Here is a 17,592-nt window from a genome sequence, read left to right as displayed (position 1 = left end):
GTTAAAGCTTACTGTTAGCTAGCTAGCTGACGTTAGACTGTTGGCTCGCTAACAAACATTACGTTTATGATCTGTGTGTAGTAATACTATCTCAGAATACCATTTCGCATTGATAGTTATAGCATAATGTTAGCTAGCTAACATTGAACCTATTTTTTGTTAACTTTAGCTAGCTATGACAATCGGTTTGTATTGCTAGTACTCTATGAATTGGGATTATGATTCCTTGTTTAACTAGCTAGCTAGCTCCATGTATAAACAAAAGACCCTAAATTAAAGCTTACTGTTAGCTAGCTAGCTGACGTTAGATGGCTGGCTTGCTAGCTAACATTACATTTATGATCTGTGTGTCGTAATATTATCTCAGAAATCCATTTGCATTGCTAGTTTTAGCCTAATGTTAGCTAGCTAATGAGCTAACATTGAACCTATTTGGTTAACTTTAGCTAGCTATGACAATCGGTTTGTATTGCCAGTACTCCATGGATTAGGATTATGGTTAATTGTTTAGCTAGCATGTCTAAACAAAACACTTCACTTCGCCAGATGATTACATGACCCATTAAGTTAGCCAGGTATGTCTGAAGGTGATTATGGCTATCTATTGTATAATAATGCCAAAATAGGACACAAACACTTTGGTGGAAAACTGATGCCATCCCATGTGACAAAAGCAGCAGTGTGGCATCTCTACAAAGAATCGATGTAAAACATAAACAACACGTTTTGATTATTTAATTGACCTCCAACATGATTGGCACTACTTTTATTCATCTCACATTATTTCTGTATTTTACAGAGTATTTTACAGAGTTACGTGTAGTCAGGCTGTGTGTTATCATTTTAACTTCCAGTTTCCAAGATTATGTTTCTGTGTGCAGTGCTGCTGCTCCACACATTTGTAGATAAGTAAAACTTACCTGACAATGATGATTCAAAAAATGATATTGATACGATTTACATTATTTTTTCTGTTCATTAACTTATCTTAATGTTCTTTTGTTGTTTGCAGGTGCACTATCCTTCTGACCCGATGCAGCCAGGTCCCATCTACTTTTTAACTCCTCACAACTAAAGTGGCCAAACAAGAACAAGTCTGTGCTCTGGTATTGTGCCTGGTGGACCATGCAAATGCTACATCACAGTCTGGACCTTTACTTCCTGATCACAGGCCACATCAAGTAGCGCTTCAGAAAGACCAGAGTGAACACTTTGTCTGAGATTGCTGGTGTTGTGAAGGACAGCACTGTGACAGGGGTCAACATCCCACAGCTGGTTGGACTGGAGGATGGTACGGTGTTGGTGGAAAGCTATCTGCTAGCAACAACACCTGACACCGTACTTCAGGCCGTGGCCACAGATCAAGCAGTACCAGCACTTCAGGTGAATATCATTTTCATTGCATTGTATGAGGTTATTCTTCTTATCTAAACTTAGGAGGTGAATTGATGTGATTGATTTGATGTTGTGCAAGGATGTAATGTCTTCTACATTTGTTTTATTATTTCCTGTTTTAGAGCTTTGATGCTCTGGAGCCTGGTGTTGTTGTCGCCAAGGAGCGTTCGGACTCAGTCGGGACCAGGTTTCAGTTGCTGTGCAACACTGACATCCTTCCTCCCAAAGATGGTCTGCCTGTAAAAGCACCACCTGGACTGGACACAACTAGACAAACTTATATTTTTGAGAAGATCAGAGAGTTTTGCTGACGAAGAGCCTATGGACAACACATGCCCTGCGCCTAAACAGGACAGAAACAAGCTCTCCAAATAAAGATTCCCTGTGTGGTTCGGACGGACCAGTCATCAGCACTATCTGCAGTGCCTCTATTCAAATGACTCTCTCCTAACACACACGCCATACGTTTCTGCATAATATTTTTATCCTGCTGCTCAGCCACTTTACCCCTGATTGTATGCATATAACTACCTGATCTATCACTGATATTGTTATTGTTCTTATAAATAATGAATATTATTTTATTTTATTGACACTATTTATTTCTGATATTGCTACTATGCAAGTAACCATTTGGCTGTTCTGTTTACACCTTCTGTAGAGACCCATCCACTTGGCAAGATTTGGTTGGGGGTTATAGCATTTCTTTCACATGACCCGAATGGGAAAACGTATGAGTGAGCAATTGAAATAAGAGCAAGATCAAACGAGCAGTATCAAATATGTTTGCAAATATATTTGATACAGATGTTATTAGAAATGTCTGGGGTAGCTAGTTAGCTTGAGCTTGGTAGCCATCCTAGCTAGCACAAATGCAACCAGCCTGAAAACAAAGACCAGTAGAAACTGCAGTTATTTTCAATATTCTCAACAATGATTTAGGAATCCATGTGACTAAGTATTAACTAGGTAGCCACTTGTTATTCTCCTATTCATGAAAATATATAGCTAGCCAGCTACCCTGTTGCCCAAAGCTAATTTTATAAGCAGCTAGCTAGCTTCAACTGGCTAGTGAGGCTCGACCAGATCAGGTATTTTTTCACCTTTATTTAACCAGGTAGGCTAGTTGAGAACAAGTTCTCGTTTACAACTGCGACCTGGCCAAGATAAAGCAAGGCAGTGCGACAAAACCAACAACACAGAGTTACACATGGGATAGACAAAAGTACAGTCAATATCACAATAGAGGAATTTGTATACAGTGTGTGCAAATGAAGTAAGGATGTAAGGCAATAAATAGACAAAAGTGGCGAAGTAATTACAATTTAGCAATGAACACTAGAGTGATAGATGTGCAGATGAGGATGTGCAAGTAGAAATACAGGTGTGCAAAAGAGCAGAAAAACAAACCCAAATATGGGGATGAGGTAAGTATTTGGTGGGATGGGCTGTTTACAGATGGGCTGTGTACTTGCAGGGATCAGTAAACTGCTCTGACAGCTGATGCTTAAAGTTAGTGAGGGAGATATAAGTCTCCAACTTCAGTGATTTTTGCAATTTGTTCCAGTCAGTGGCAGCAGAGAACTGGAAGGAAATGCAGCCAAAGCAGATTTTGGCTTTGGGGATGACCAGTGAAATATACCTGCTGGAGCGCATGCTACGGGTGGGTGTTGCTATGAAGACCAGTGAGCTGAGATAAGGTAGAGCATTACCTAGCAAAGACTTATAGATGACCTGGAGCCAGTGGGTTTGGCGACGAAAATGTAGCGAGGACCAGCCAACGAGAGCATACAGGTCGCAGTGATGGGTAGTATATGGGGCTATGCTAAAAAAACGGATGGCACTGTGATAGACTGCATCCAATTTGCTGAGTAGAGTGATGGAGGCTATTTGGTAATCCAAATTTTGCAGCTATTTCAGAACATCAGCTGTCTGGATTTGGGTGAAGGAGGAGTGGGTGGGGATTGCGCCAGTTGCTGCGGGGGGTGCAGAGCTGTTGGCCGAGTTTGGGTAGGCAGGTGGAAAGCATGGCCAGCTGTAGAGAAATGCTTATTGAAATTCTCGATTATCGTGGATTAATCGGTGGTGATAGTGTTTCCTAGCCTCAGTGCAGTCGGCAGCTGGGAGGAAATGCTCTTATTCTCCATGGACTTTACAGTGTCACAAAACCTTTTGGAATTAGTGCTGCAGGGTGCAAATCTCTGTTTGAAAAGGCTAGCCTTTGCTTTCTTAACTGACTGTGTATATTGGTTCCTGACTTCCCTGAAAAGTTGCATATCACGGGGACTATTCGATGCTGGTGCAATATGCCACAGGATGTTTTTGTGCTGGTCAAGGGCAGTCAAGTCTGGGATGAACCAAGGGCTATATCTGTTCTTAGTTCTACATTTTTTAAAAAGGGCATGCTTATTTAAGATGGTGAGGAAAGCACTTTTAAAGAACAGCCAGGCATCCTCTACTGATGGGATGAGGTCAATATCCTTCCAGGATACCCAGGCCAGGTCGATTAGAAAGGCCTGCTCAAGAGGAGTTTTAGGGAGTGTTTGACAGTGATGAGGGGTGGTCGTTTGACCATGGACCCATACCGGACGCAGGGAATGAGGCAGTGATCGCTGAGATCCTGGTTGAAATCAGCAGAGGTGTATTTAGACGGCAAGTTGGTCAGGATGATATCTGTGAGAGTGCCCATGTTTACAGATTTAGGGTTGTACCTGGTAGCTTCCTTGATCATTTCTGTGAGATTGAGGGCATCTAGATTAGATTGTAGGACTGCCGGGGTGTTAAATATATCACAGTTTAGGTCACATAATAGCACGAACTCTGAAGATAGATGGGGGGCAATCAATTTCCATATGGTGTACAGGGCACAGCTGGGAGTTGAGGGGGGTATATAACAAGCGACAACAGTGAGAGACTTATTTCTGGAGAGATGGATTTTTAAAAGTAGAAGCTCAAACTGTTTGGGCATAGACCTGGATAGTAGGACAGAACTCTGCAGGCTATCTCTGCAGTAAATTGCAACTCCGCCCCCTTCAGCAGTTCTATGTTGACGGAAAATGTTGTAGTTGGGGATGGAAATCTCTACATTTTTGGTGGCCTTCCTAAGACAGGATTCAGACACGGCTAGGACATCAGGGTTGGCGGAATGTGCTAAAGTAGTGAATAAAGCAAACTTGGGGAAGAGGCTTCCTATGTTAACATGCAGTAACCCAAGGATTTTACAGTTAGAGAAGTCAACAAATGAGAGTGCCTGGGGACACACAGGGCCTGGGTTAAACTCTACATTACCAGAGGAACAGAGGAGGAGTAGGATGAGGGTACGGTTAAAGGCTATAAGAACTGGTCGTCTAGTGTGTTGGGAACAGAGAATAAAAGGTGCAGATTTCTGGGAGTGGTAGGATAGATTCAGGGCATAATGTAAAGACAAGTGTATGGTAGGGTGTGAATACAGTGGAGGTAAACCTAGGCATTGAGTGAAGATGAGAGAGGTTGCATTTCTGGAAGCACCAGTTAAGCTAGGTGAGGTCTCCACGTGTGTGGGGGGTGGGACAAAAGAGCTATCTAAGGCATGTTGAGCGGGACTATGGGCTCCGCAGTAAAATAAAACAATGAGAGCTACCCGAAACAACAGTATACAAGGCATATTGACATTACATTTACATTTAAGTCATTTAGCAGACATTAGAGAGAGGCATAAAGCAATCACAGGTGTTGATAGGGAGAGCTAAGACAGGGAGAGCTAAGACAGAAAGTGCTAAGACAACAAAGGATAAACAGCTAAGACAACAGCAATGTGATGAATGGGCAGAGAGGGTCAGTTAGCTACACACAGGGCCTGAGTTCGAGGCTGGGGCCGACAGATAAATAAAATGAAGTACCGTGTTAATGAACAGTCCAGCAGGCATCAGCTGTGTAGCCAAGTGATCATAGGGTCCAATGAGCAGCAATAGATGAAACAGGGAGCTGTTCAGTAGTCGTTACTACACTAGGCAAGCGGGAGACACAGCATTCAGAAAGCTAGCGGGCTGGAGCAAGCAGATGGGTCTTCACTGACATCCATGACACAGAGATTCCGGTTGAGAGCACCTCAGCAGAATGTCAGCAGACGGGGTCGTGAAGGATCGGCGGGGCGCCGTGTCGACAAAGGGTCGAGGCCAGTTGGCAAGAGAGGAATTGTTGTTGGTGTACTTCGTTGGCTTGCCGGGAGATGGGCCTAGCTCAAGGCTAACTGGTGCTTGCTTCTAGACAGGGGCGTTAGCCACAATAGCCACCCGGTAACTAGCTGCGATGATCTGGTGTAATGGTAGAGCTTGTGGCAGGAATCGGGTGATGTAGTGGAGAAAAGCAGTCCATCACCAACACAACTATAATGGTCCAAACACACCAAGACAGTCGTGAAGAGGGCACAACAAAGCCTATTCCCCCTCAGGAAACTGAAAAGATTTGGCATGGGTCCTGAGATCCTCAAACGTTTCTACAGCTGCAACATCGAGAGCATCCTGATTGGTTGAATCACTGCCTGGTACGGCAATTGCTCAGCCTCCGACCGCAAGGCACTACAGAGGGTAGTGCGTACGGCCCAGTATATCACTGAGGCTAATCTGACTACCATCCAGGACCTCTACAATAGGCGGTGTCAGAGGAAGGCCCTGAAAATTGTCAAAGACCCCAGTGTAGCAAGACAGCCCTTACAATCTTTTTGTATCATCAATTTCTCTCAGCCAATCATCAGTCATTTCTCTAAGTGCTGTGCTTGTTGAGTGTCCTTCCCTATAAGCATGCTTTAAGTCTGTCATCAATTTGTTTACTGTGAAATAGCATTGTATCTGGTCAAACACAATTTTTACCAGAAGTTTACTAAGGGTTCGTAACAGGCCGATTGGTCAGCTATTTGAGACAGTAAAGGGGGCTTTACTATTCTTGGGAAGCGGAATGACTTTTACTTCCCTCCAGGCCTGAGGGCACACACCTTCTAGTAGGCTTAAATTGAAGATGTTGTAATGCTCCGGGTGTCGTGGGTGTGGAGTCAAACGCAGGTGACAGAGAGTGCAATGCTGTGCTCTTTAATGCACCAACGCACCACAGGGTGCTCACAATAATAACGGCCCCAAACACGGGGAATGAAAAATGTACAACTGAAGATGCACGACCAGGAACAAACACGTTCCTCTACTACAGAGCGGAAGGTTACAATGATGAATCCCGCACAACAAACAGGCGGGCCGGCTGTCTAAAGAAGCCCAACTAATCATTACAAACAGGTGCTACCAATAAACATACAAGGAGGGGGAGGAAAGACAATCAGTGGCAGCTAATAGGCCGGTGACGACGACCACCGAGCACCACCCGACCGGGAAGGGAAGCCACCCTCGGTCAGACTCGTGACAGATGTGGCAATATCGTCCGCTATCATCCTCAGTAATTTCCATCCAGATTGTCAGACCCCGGTGGCTTGTCATTTGTTGATAGACAACAATCATTTGTTCACCTCTTCCACACTCACTTTACAGAATTTAAAATATACAATACTTGTAATTTCAAAATTTGGTCAGATATTCCTGGATTTGTAGTGACAGTGTTTGTTGGTGGCATGTCTTCCCTTAGTTTGCTTATCTAGCCAATGAAAAAGTCAATTAAGTATTTGGCAATATCAGTGAGTTTTGTGATGAATGAATCATCCTATTCACTGAATTATGGAGCCAAGTTGGCTTTTTTTCCCCGAATGTAATTTAAGGTGCTCCAAAGTGTTTTACAATCATTATTTATATCATTTATCTTTGTTTCATAGTATAGTTTAATTTTATTTTATTTAGTTTAGTCACATGATTTCTTAATTTGCAGTACGTTTTCCAATCAGTTGGGCTACCAGACTTATTTACCACACCTTTTGCCTGACCGATTAATCGGCATGGACAATTAATTAGGGCCGGTCTCAAGTTTTCATTTTCGGTAACATTGCAATCCACGAGGAGACTGCATGGCAGGCTGACCACCTGTTACACAAGTGCAGCATAGAGCCAAGGTAAGTTTCTAGCTAGCATTAAACTTATCTTATAAAAAATAATCAATCAATCTTAACATAATCACTAGTTAACTACACATGGTTGATGATATCACTAGTTTAACTAGCTTGTCCTGCATTGCATATAATTAATGCGGTGCATGTGCTTGTTGCTTGAAGCACAACGCTGTATATGACTTCAAGCCTATCAACTCCCGAGATTAGGCTGGCAATACTATAGTGCCTATAAGAATATCCAATACTCAAAGGTATATGAAATACAAATGGTATAGAGAGAGATAGTCCTATAAATACTATATTAACTACAACCTAAAACTTCTTAACTGGAAATATTGAAGACTCATGTTAAAAGGAACCACCAGCTTTCATATGTTCTCAGCAAGGAACTTAAATGCCAGCTGTATTACATAGCACATACTTTACTTTTCATTTCTTCTCCAACACTGTGTTTTTGAATTATTTAAACCAAATTGAACATGTTTCATTAGTATGTATTTATTTGAGACTAAATTGATTTTATTTATGAATTATATTAAGGTAAAATAAAAGTGTTAATTCAGTATTGTTATAATTGTCATTATTACAAATATATATATATATATATATATATATATATATATATATATATATATATATATATATTTTTTTTTTTTTTTAAATCACCCAATTAATCGGCATAGGTTTTGTTTTGGTCCTCCAATAAATCGGTATTGATATCAGCATTGAAAAATCATAATCAGTCAACCTCTACTCTCAACCATACAATTTTCAATTCCTCATCAATCCAAGGGGATTTAACAGATTTCACAGTAATTTTCTTAATGGGTGATTGTCAAGTGCAGCACCTCGTTGTTCCTCATTACACACCACAGACCAGCAAATATTCTTTACATCATCAACATATGAATCACTACAAAACTTATTGTATGTTATTGTATATCTTATACACCACAGTATATTCGGCCCAGCCTTTGGTACTTTGGTTTTTCTAGATGTGGCTATTATATTGTGATCACTACATCCTATGGATTTGGATACTGCTTTAAAGCAAATTTCTGCAGCATTAGTAAAGATGTGATCAACACATGTTGATGATTTCATTACTGTGCTGCTTGTACTTGAACTCATTGAAGTATTTTTTGGGCTGCAAACGGAGGCGCAGTAAACTCTAATGAACTTATCCTCTGCAGCAGAGGTAACTCTGGGTCTTCCTTTCCTGTGGCGATCCACATGAGAGCCAGTTTCATCATAGCGCTTGATGGTTTCTGCGACTGCACTTGAAGAAGCTTTCAAGGTTCTTGACATTTTACGGATTGACTGACCTTCATGTCTTAAAGTAATGATGGCCTGTCATTTCTCTTTGCTTACTTAAGCTTTTCTTGCCATAATATGGACTTGGTCTTTTACCAAATAGGGCTATCTTCTATATAGCACCCCTATCTTTTAACAACACAACGGATTGGCTCAAATGCATTAAAGAAGGAAGGAAATTACACAAATGAACTTTTAATGAACTTTTAATTGAAATGCAGTCCAGGGGACTACCTCAAGAAGCTGGTTGATAAAATGCCAAAGAGTGTGCAAAGCTGTCAACAAATAGTCCTGAATTGAACGTACAGCCAAAACTAGCCAGGTTTGAGGGTGCATAGAGCCATAACTAGGATAGTCACAGTGATGTACTTTACATGCCCTGTTTCTGTTGATCTAGATCTACAATTTGAGACTATTTTCGTAAAGATTGGAGCCTTTTGAAGCTTTTCATAGATCCCCAGACAATTTAGACAAATAGGGGGAGGTCGGGGGGAGGCTGTAGTGGTCTGATTAGAGATGGGTTGGTGGTGGGGGGGGAGGCTGTAGTGGTCTGATTAGAGATGGGTTGGTGGTGGGGGAGGTCGGGGAGGCTGTAGTGGTCTGATTAGAGAAGAGATGGGTTGGTGGTAGGGGTGGTCGGGGGGAGGCTGTAGTGGTCTGATTAGATATGTTTTGGTGGTGGGGGGAGGTCGGGGGGAGGCTGTAGTGGTCTGATTAGAGATGGGTTGGTGGTGGGGGAGGCTGTAGTGGTCTGATTAGAGATGGGTTGGTGGTGGGTGGAGGCTGTAGTGGTCTGATTAGAGATGGGTTGGTGGTAGGGGGAGGTCGGGGGAGGCTGTAGTGGTCTGATTAGAGATGGGTTGGTGGTGGGGGGAGGCTGTAGTGGTCTGATTAGAGATGGGTTGGTGGTGGGGGGAGGTCGGGGGGGAGGCTGTAGTGGTCTGATTAGAGATGGGTTGGTGGTAGGGGGAGGTCGGGGGAGGCTGTAGTGGTCTGATTAGAGATGGGTTGGCGGTCGGGGGAGGTCTGGGGGAGGCTGTAGTTGTCTGATTAGAGAAGAGATGGGTTGGTGGTCGGGGGAGGCTTTAGTGGTCTGATTAGAGATGGGTTGGTGGTTGGGGGAGGTCGGGGGAGGCTGTAGTGGTCTGATTAGAGAAGAGATAGTCGTGGGAGGAGGTCGGGGGAGGCAGAAGTGGTCTGATTAGAGAAGAGATGGGTTGGTGGTGGGGGGACGTCTGGGGGAGGTTGTAGTGGTCTGATTAGAGATGGGTTGGTGGTAGGGGAGGTCAGGGGAGGCTGTAGTGGTCTGATTAGAGAAGAGATAGTGGTGGGAGGAGGTCGGGGGGAGGCTGTAGTGGTCTGATTAGAGAGGTGATGGGTTTGTGGTAGGGGGAGGTCATGGGGAGGCTGTAGTGGTCTGATTAGAGAAGAGATGGGTTGGTGGTGGGTGGAGGTCGGGGGGAGGTTGTAGTGGTCTGATTAGAGAAGAGATGGGTTGGTGGTAGGGGAGGTCAGGGGAGGCTGTAGTGGTCTGATTAGAGAAGAGATAGTGGTGGGAGGAGGTCGGGGGAGGCTGTAGTGGTCTGATTAGAGAAGAGATGGGTTGGTGGTGGGTGGAGGTCGGGGGGAGGTTTTAGTGGTCTGATTAGAGAAGAGATGGGTTGGTGGTAGGGGAGGTCGGGGGGAGGCTGTAGTGGTCTGATTAGAGATGGGTTGGCGGTCGGGGGAGGCTGTAGTGGTCTGATTAGAGAAGAGATGGGTCGGTGGTCGGGGGAGGCTGTAGTGGTCTGATTAGAGATGGGTTGGTGGTTGGGGGAGGTCGGGGGAGGCTGTAGTGGTCTAATTCAAGAAGAGATAGTGGTGGGAGGAGGTCGGCGGGAGGCTGTAGTGGTCTGATTAGAGATGGGTTGGTGGTGGGGGTGGTCAGGGGGAGGCTGTAGTGGTCTGATTAGAGAAGAGATAGTGGTGGGAGGAGGTCGGGGGGAGGCTATAGTGGTCTGATTAGAGAAGAGATGGGTTGGTGGTAGGGGAGGTCGGGGGAGGCTGTAGTGGTCTGATTGGAGATGGGTTGGTGGTGGGGGGAGGCTGTAGTGGTCTGATTAGAGATGGGTTGGTGGTGGGGGGAGGTCGGGGAGGCTGTAGTGGTCTGATTAGAGAAGAGATGGGTTGGTGGTAGGGGGTGGTCGGGGGAGGCTGTAGTGGTCTGATTCGAGAAGAGATAGTGGTGGGAGGAGGTCGGGGGAGGCTGTAGTGGTCTGATTAGAGAGGTGATGGGTTTGTGGTAGGGGGAGGTCAGGGGGAGGCTGTAGTGGTCTGATTAGAGAAGAGATAGTGGTGGGAGGAGGTCGGGGGAGGCTGTAGTGGTCTGATTAGAGAGGTGATGGGTTTGTGGTAGGGGAGGTCGGGGGAGGCTGTAGTGGTCTGATTAGAGAAGAGATGGGTCGGTGGTGGGTGGAGTTCAGGGGGAGGTTGTAGTGGTCTGATTAGAGAAGAGATGGGTTGGAGGTAGGGGAGGTCAGGGGGAGGCTGTAGTGGTCTGATTAGAGAAGAGATAGTGGTGGGAGGAGGTCGGGGGAGGCTGTAGTGGTCTGATTAGAGAAGAGATGGGTTGGTGGTGGGTGGAGGTCGGGGGAGGTTGTAGTGGTCTGATTAGAGATGGGTTGGCGGTCGGGGGAGGTCTGGGGGAGGCTGTAGTGGTCTGATTAGAGAAGAGATGGGTTGGTGGTCAGGGGGAGGCTGTAGTGGTCTGATTAGAGATGGGTTGGTGGTTGGGGGAGGTCGGGGAAGCTGTAGTGGTCTGATTCAAGAAGAGATAGTGGTGGGAGGAGGTCGGGGGAGGCTGTAGTGGTCTGATTAGAGATGGGTTGGTGGTGGGGGAGGTCAGGGGGAGGCTGTAGTGGTCTGATTAGAGAAGAGATAGTGGTGGGAGGAGGTCGGGGGGGGAGGATGTACTGGTCTGATTAGAGAAGAGATGGGTTGGTGGTGGGGGAGGTCTGGGGGAGGTTGTAGTGGTCTGATTAGAGAAGAGATAGTGGTGGGAGGAGGTCGGGGGGAGGCTGTAGTGGTCTTATTAGAGATGGGTTGGTGGTAGGGGGAGGTCAGGGGGAGGCTGTAGTGGTCTGATTAGAGAAGAGATGGGTTGGTGGTGGGGGGAGGTCTGGGGGAGGTTGTAGTGGTCTGATTAGAGAAGAGATAGTGGTGGGAGGAGGTCGGGGGGCTGTAGGCTGTAGTGGTCTGATTAGAGATGAGATGGGTTGGTGGAAGGGGAGGTCGGGGGAGGCTGTAGTGGTCTGATTAGAGAAGAGATGGGTTGGTGGTGGGTGGAGGTCGGGGGGAGGCTGTAGTGGTCTGATTAGAGAAGAGATGGGTTGGTGGTAGGGGAGGTCAGGGGAGGCTGTAGTGGTCTGATTAGAGAAGAGATAGTGGTGGGAGGAGGTCGGGGGAGGCTGTAGTGGTCTGATTAGAGAAGAGATGGGTTGGTGGTGGGTGGAGTTCAGGGGGGAGGTTGTAGTGGTCTGATTAGAGAAGAGATGGGTTGGTGGTAGGGGGAGGTCGGGGGGAGGCTGTAGTGGTCTGATTAGAGAAGAGATAGTGGTGGGAGGAGGTCGGGGGGAGGCTGTAGTGGTCTGATTAGAGAGGTGATGGGTTTGTGGTAGGTGGAGGTCGGGAGGAGGCTGTAGTGGTCTGATTAGAGAAGAGATGGGTTGGTGGTAGGGGGAGGTCGGGGGGAGGATGTACTGGTCTGATTAGAGAAGAGATGGGTTGGTGGTGGGGGGAGGTCTGGGGGAGGTTGTAGTGGTCTGATTAGAGAAGAGATAGTGGTGGGAGGAGGTCGGGGGAGGCTGTAGTGGTCTTATTAGAGATGGGTTGGTGGTAGGGGGAGGTCAGGGGGAGGCTGTAGTGGTCTGATTAGAGAATAGATGGGTTGGTGGTGGGGGAGGTCTGGGGGAGGTTGTAGTGGTCTGATTAGAGAAGAGATAGTGGTGGGAGGAGGTCGGGGGAGGCTGTAGTGGTCTGATTAGAGATGAGATGGGTTGGTGGAAGGGGAGGTCGGGGGGGTCGGGGGAGGCTGTAGTGGTCTGATTAGAGAAGAGATGGGTTGGTGGTGGGTGGAGGTCGGGGGAGGCTGTAGTGGTCTGATTAGAGAAGAGATGGGTTGGAGGTAGGGGGAGGTCAGGGGGAGGCTGTAGTGGTCTGATTAGAGAAGAGATAGTGGTGGGAGGAGGTCGGGGGGGGAGGCTGTAGTGGTCTGATTAGAGAAGAGATGGGTTGGTGGTGGGTGGAGGTCGGGGGAGGTTGTAGTGGTCTGATTAGAGATGGGTTGGTGGTCGGGGGAGGTCTGGGGGAGGCTGTAGTGGTCTGATTAGAGAAGAGATGGGTTGGTGGTCAGGGGGAGGCTGTAGTGGTCTGATTAGAGATGGGTTGGTGGTTGGGGGAGGTCGGGGGAAGCTGTAGTGGTCTGATTCAAGAAGAGATAGTGGTGGGAGGAGGTCGGGGGAGGCTGTAGTGGTCTGATTAGAGATGGGTTGGTGGTGGGGGAGGTCAGGGGGAGGCTGTAGTGGTCTGATTAGAGAAGAGATAGTGGTGGGAGGAGGTCGGGGGAGGATGTACTGGTCTGATTAGAGAAGAGATGGGTTGGTGGTGGGGGAGGTCTGGGGGAGGTTGTAGTGGTCTGATTAGAGAAGAGATAGTGGTGGGAGGAGGTAGGGGGAGACTGTAGTGGTCTTATTAGAGATGGGTTGGTGGTAGGGGAGGTCAGGGGGAGGCTGTAGTGGTCTGATTAGAGAAGAGATGGGTTGGTGGTGGGGGAGGTCTGGGGGAGGTTGTAGTGGTCTGATTAGAGAAGAGATAGTGGTGGGAGGAGGTCAGGGGGAGGCTGTAGTGGTCTGATTAGAGATGAGATGGGTTGGTGGAAGGGGGAGGTCGGGGGAGGCTGTAGTGGTCTGATTAGAGAAGAGATGGGTTGGTGGTGGGTGGAGGTCGGGGGAGGCTGTAGTGGTCTGATTAGAGAAGAGATGGGTTGGTGGTAGGGGAGGTCAGGGGGAGGCTGTAGTGGTCTGATTAGAGAAGAGATAGTGGTGGGAGGAGGTCGGGGGAGGCTGTAGTGGTCTGATTAGAGAAGAGATGGGTTGGTGGTGGGTGGAGTTCAGGGGGAGGTTGTAGTGGTCTGATTAGAGAAGAGATGGGTTGGTGGTAGGGGGAGGTCGGGGGAGGCTGTAGTGGTCTGATTAGAGAAGAGATAGTGGTGGGAGGAGGTCGGGGGAGGCTGTAGTGGTCTGATTAGAGAGGTGATGGGTTTGTGGTAGGTGGAGGTCGGGAGGAGGCTGTAGTGGTCTGATTAGAGAAGAGATGGGTTGGTGGTAGGGGGAGGTCGGGGGAGGATGTACTGGTCTGATTAGAGAAGAGATGGGTTGGTGGTGGGGGAGGTCTGGGGGAGGTTGTAGTGGTCTGATTAGAGAAGAGATAGTGGTGGGAGGAGGTCGGGGGAGGCTGTAGTGGTCTTATTAGAGATGGGTTGGTGGTGGGGGGAGGTCTGGGGGAGGTTGTAGTGGTCTGATTAGAGAAGAGATAGTGGTGGGAGGAGGTAGGGGGAGACTGTAGTGGTCTTATTAGAGATGGGTTGGTGGTAGGGGGAGGTCAGGGGAGGCTGTAGTGGTCTGATTAGAGAAGAGATGGGTTGGTGGTGGGGGAGGTCTGGGGGAGGTTGTAGTGGTCTGATTAGAGAAGAGATAGTGGTGGGAGGAGTTCGGGGGAGGCTGTAGTGGTCTGATTAGAGATGAGATGGGTTGGTGGAAGGGGAGGTCGGGGGGAGGCTGTAGTGGTCTGATTAGAGAAGAGATGGGTTGGTGGTGGGTGGAGGTCGGGGGAGGCTGTAGTGGTCTGATAAGAGAAGAGATGGGTTGGTGGTAGGGGGGGAGGTCAGGGGAGGCTGTAGTGGTCTGATTAGAGAAGAGATAGTGGTGGGAGGAGGTCGGGGGGAGGCTGTAGTGGTCTGATTAGAGAAGAGATGGGTTGGTGGTGGGTGGAGTTCAGGGGGGAGGTTGTAGTGGTCTGATTAGAGAAGAGATGGGTTGGTGGTAGGGGGAGGTCGGGGGGAGGCTGTAGTGGTCTGATTAGAGAAGAGATAGTGGTGGGAGGAGGTCGGGGGGAGGCTGTAGTGGTCTGATTAGAGAGGTGATGGGTTTGTGGTAGGTGGAGGTCGGGGGGAGGCTGTAGTGGTCTGATTAGAGAAGAGATGGGTTGGTGGTGGGTGGAGGTTGGGGGAGGTTGTAGTGGTCTGATTAGAGAAGAGATAGTGGTGGAAGGAGGAGGTCGGGGGGAGGCTGTAGTGGTCTGATTAGAGAAGTGATGGGTTTGTGGTAGGGGGAGGTCGGGGGGGGGCTGTAGTGGTCTGATTAGAGAAGAGATAGTGGTGGGAGGAGGTCAGGGGAGGCTGTAGTGGTCTGATTAGAGAGGTGATGGGTTGGTGGTAGGGGGAGGTCAGGGGGAGGCTGTAGTGGTCTGATTAGAGAAGAGATAGTGGTGGGAGGAGGTCGGGGGGAGGCTGTAGTGGTCTGATTAGAGAAGAGATGGGTTGGTGGTGGGTGGGTGGAGGTCGGGGGAGGTTGTAGTGGTCTGATTAGAGAAGAGATGGGTTGGTGGTAGGGGGAGGTCAGGGGAGGCTGTAGTGGTCTGATTAGAGAAGAGATAGTGGTGGGAGGAGGTCGGGGGGAGGCTGTAGTGGTCTGATTAGAGATGGGTGATGGGTTTGTGGTAGGGGGAGGTCGGGGGGGGGGAGGCTGTAGTGGTCTGATTAGAGAAGAGATGGGTTGGTGGTGGGTGGAGGTCGGGGGGAGGTTGTAGTGGTCTGATTAGAGAAGAGATGGGTTGGTGGTAGGGGGAGGTCAGGGGGAGGCTGTAGTGGTCTGATTAGAGAAGAGATAGTGGTGGGAGGAGGTCGGGGGGAGGCTGTAGTGGTCTGATTAGAGAGGTGATGGGTTTGTGGTAGGTGGAGGTCGGGGGGAGGCTGTAGTGGTCTGATTAGAGAAGAGATGGGTTGGTGGTCGGGGGGAGGCTTTAGTGGTCTGATTAGAGATGGGTTGGTGGTAGGGGGAGGTCGGGGGAGGCTGTAGTGGTCTGATTAGAGAAGAGATAGTGGTGGGAGGAGGTCGGGGGAGGCTGTAGTGGTCTGATTAGAGAGGTGATGGGTTTGTGGTAGGTGGAGGTCGGGGGAGGCTGTAGTGGTCTGATTAGAGAAGAGATGGGTTGGTGGTGGGTGGAGGTTGGGGGAGGTTGTAGTGGTCTGATTAGAGAAGAGATAGTGGTGGAAGGAGGAGGTCGGGGGAGGCTGTAGTGGTCTGATTAGAGAAGTGATGGGTTTGTGGTAGGGGGAGGTCGGGGGGGCTGTAGTGGTCTGATTAGAGAAGAGATAGTGGTGGGAGGAGGTCGGGGGAGGCTGTAGTGGTCTGATTAGAGAGGTGATGGGTTGGTGGTAGGGGAGGTCAGGGGGAGGCTGTAGTGGTCTGATTAGAGAAGAGATAGTGGTGGGAGGAGGTCGGGGGAGGCTGTAGTGGTCTGATTAGAGAAGAGATGGGTTGGTGGTGGGTGGAGGTCGGGGGAGGTTGTAGTGGTCTGATTAGAGAAGAGATGGGTTGGTGGTAGGGGGAGGTCAGGGGAGGCTGTAGTGGTCTGATTAGAGAAGAGATAGTGGTGGGAGGAGGTCGGGGGGAGGCTGTAGTGGTCTGATTAGAGAGGTGATGGGTTTGTGGTAGGGGGAGGTCGGGGGGGGGCTGTAGTGGTCTGATTAGAGAAGAGATGGGTTGGTGGTGGGTGGAGGTCGGGGGGAGGTTGTAGTGGTCTGATTAGAGAAGAGATGGGTTGGTGGTAGGGGAGGTCAGGGGGAGGCTGTAGTGGTCTGATTAGAGAAGAGATAGTGGTGGGAGGAGGTCGGGGGGAGGCTGTAGTGGTCTGATTAGAGAAGAGATGGGTTGGTGGTGGGTGGAGGTCGGGGGGAGGTTGTAGTGGTCTGATTAGAGAAGAGATGGGTTGGTGGTAGGGGAGGTTGGGGGGATGCTGTAGTGGTCTGATTAGAGATGGGTTGGCGGTCGGGGGGAGGCTGTAGTGGTCTGATTAGATAAGAGATGGGTTGGTGGTCGGGGGGGGAGGCTGTAGTGGTCTGATTAGAGATGGGTTGGTGGTTGGGGGAGGTCGGGGGAGGCTGTAGTGGTCTGATTCAAGAAGAGATAGTGGTGGGAGGAGGTCGGGGGGAGGCTGTAGTGGTCTGATTAGAGATGGGTTGGTGGTGGGGGAGGTCAGGGGGAGGCTGTAGTGGTCTGATTAGAGAAGAGATAGTGGTGGGAGGAGGTCGGGGGGAGGCTGTAGTGGTCTGATTAGAGAAGAGATGGGTTGGTGGTAGGGGGAGGTCGGGGGGAGGCTGTAGTGGTCTGATTAGGGATGGGTTGGTGGTAGGGGAGGTCAGGGGGAGGCTGTAGTGGTCTGATTAGAGAAGAGATGGGTTGGTGGTGGGGGAGGTCTGGGGGAGGTTGTAGTGGTCTGATTAGAGAAGAGATAGTGGTGGGAGGAGGTCGGGGGAGGCTGTAGTGGTCTGATTAGAGATGAGATGGGTTGGTGGTAGGGAGGTCGGGGGGAGGCTGTAGTGGTCTGATTAGAGAAGAGATGGGTTGGTGGTGGGTAGAGGTCGGGGGAGGCTGTAGTGGTCTGATTAGAGATGGGTTGGTGGTGGGGGAGGTCGGGGGAGGCTGTAGTGGTCTGATTAGAGAAGAGATGGGTTGGTGGTAGGGGGTGGTCGGGGGGGGGGAGGCTGTAGTGGTCTGATTAGATATGTTTTGGTGGTGGGGGAGGTCGGGGGGAGGCTGTAGTGGTCT

This window comes from Oncorhynchus gorbuscha, unplaced genomic scaffold, assembly GCF_021184085.1.
Source record: "Oncorhynchus gorbuscha isolate QuinsamMale2020 ecotype Even-year unplaced genomic scaffold, OgorEven_v1.0 Un_scaffold_764, whole genome shotgun sequence".
NCBI classification, from domain to species: Eukaryota; Metazoa; Chordata; class Actinopteri; order Salmoniformes; family Salmonidae; genus Oncorhynchus; species Oncorhynchus gorbuscha.
The sequence above is the reverse complement of the archived record's forward strand: the minus strand, read 5'-3'. Positions refer to the sequence as shown.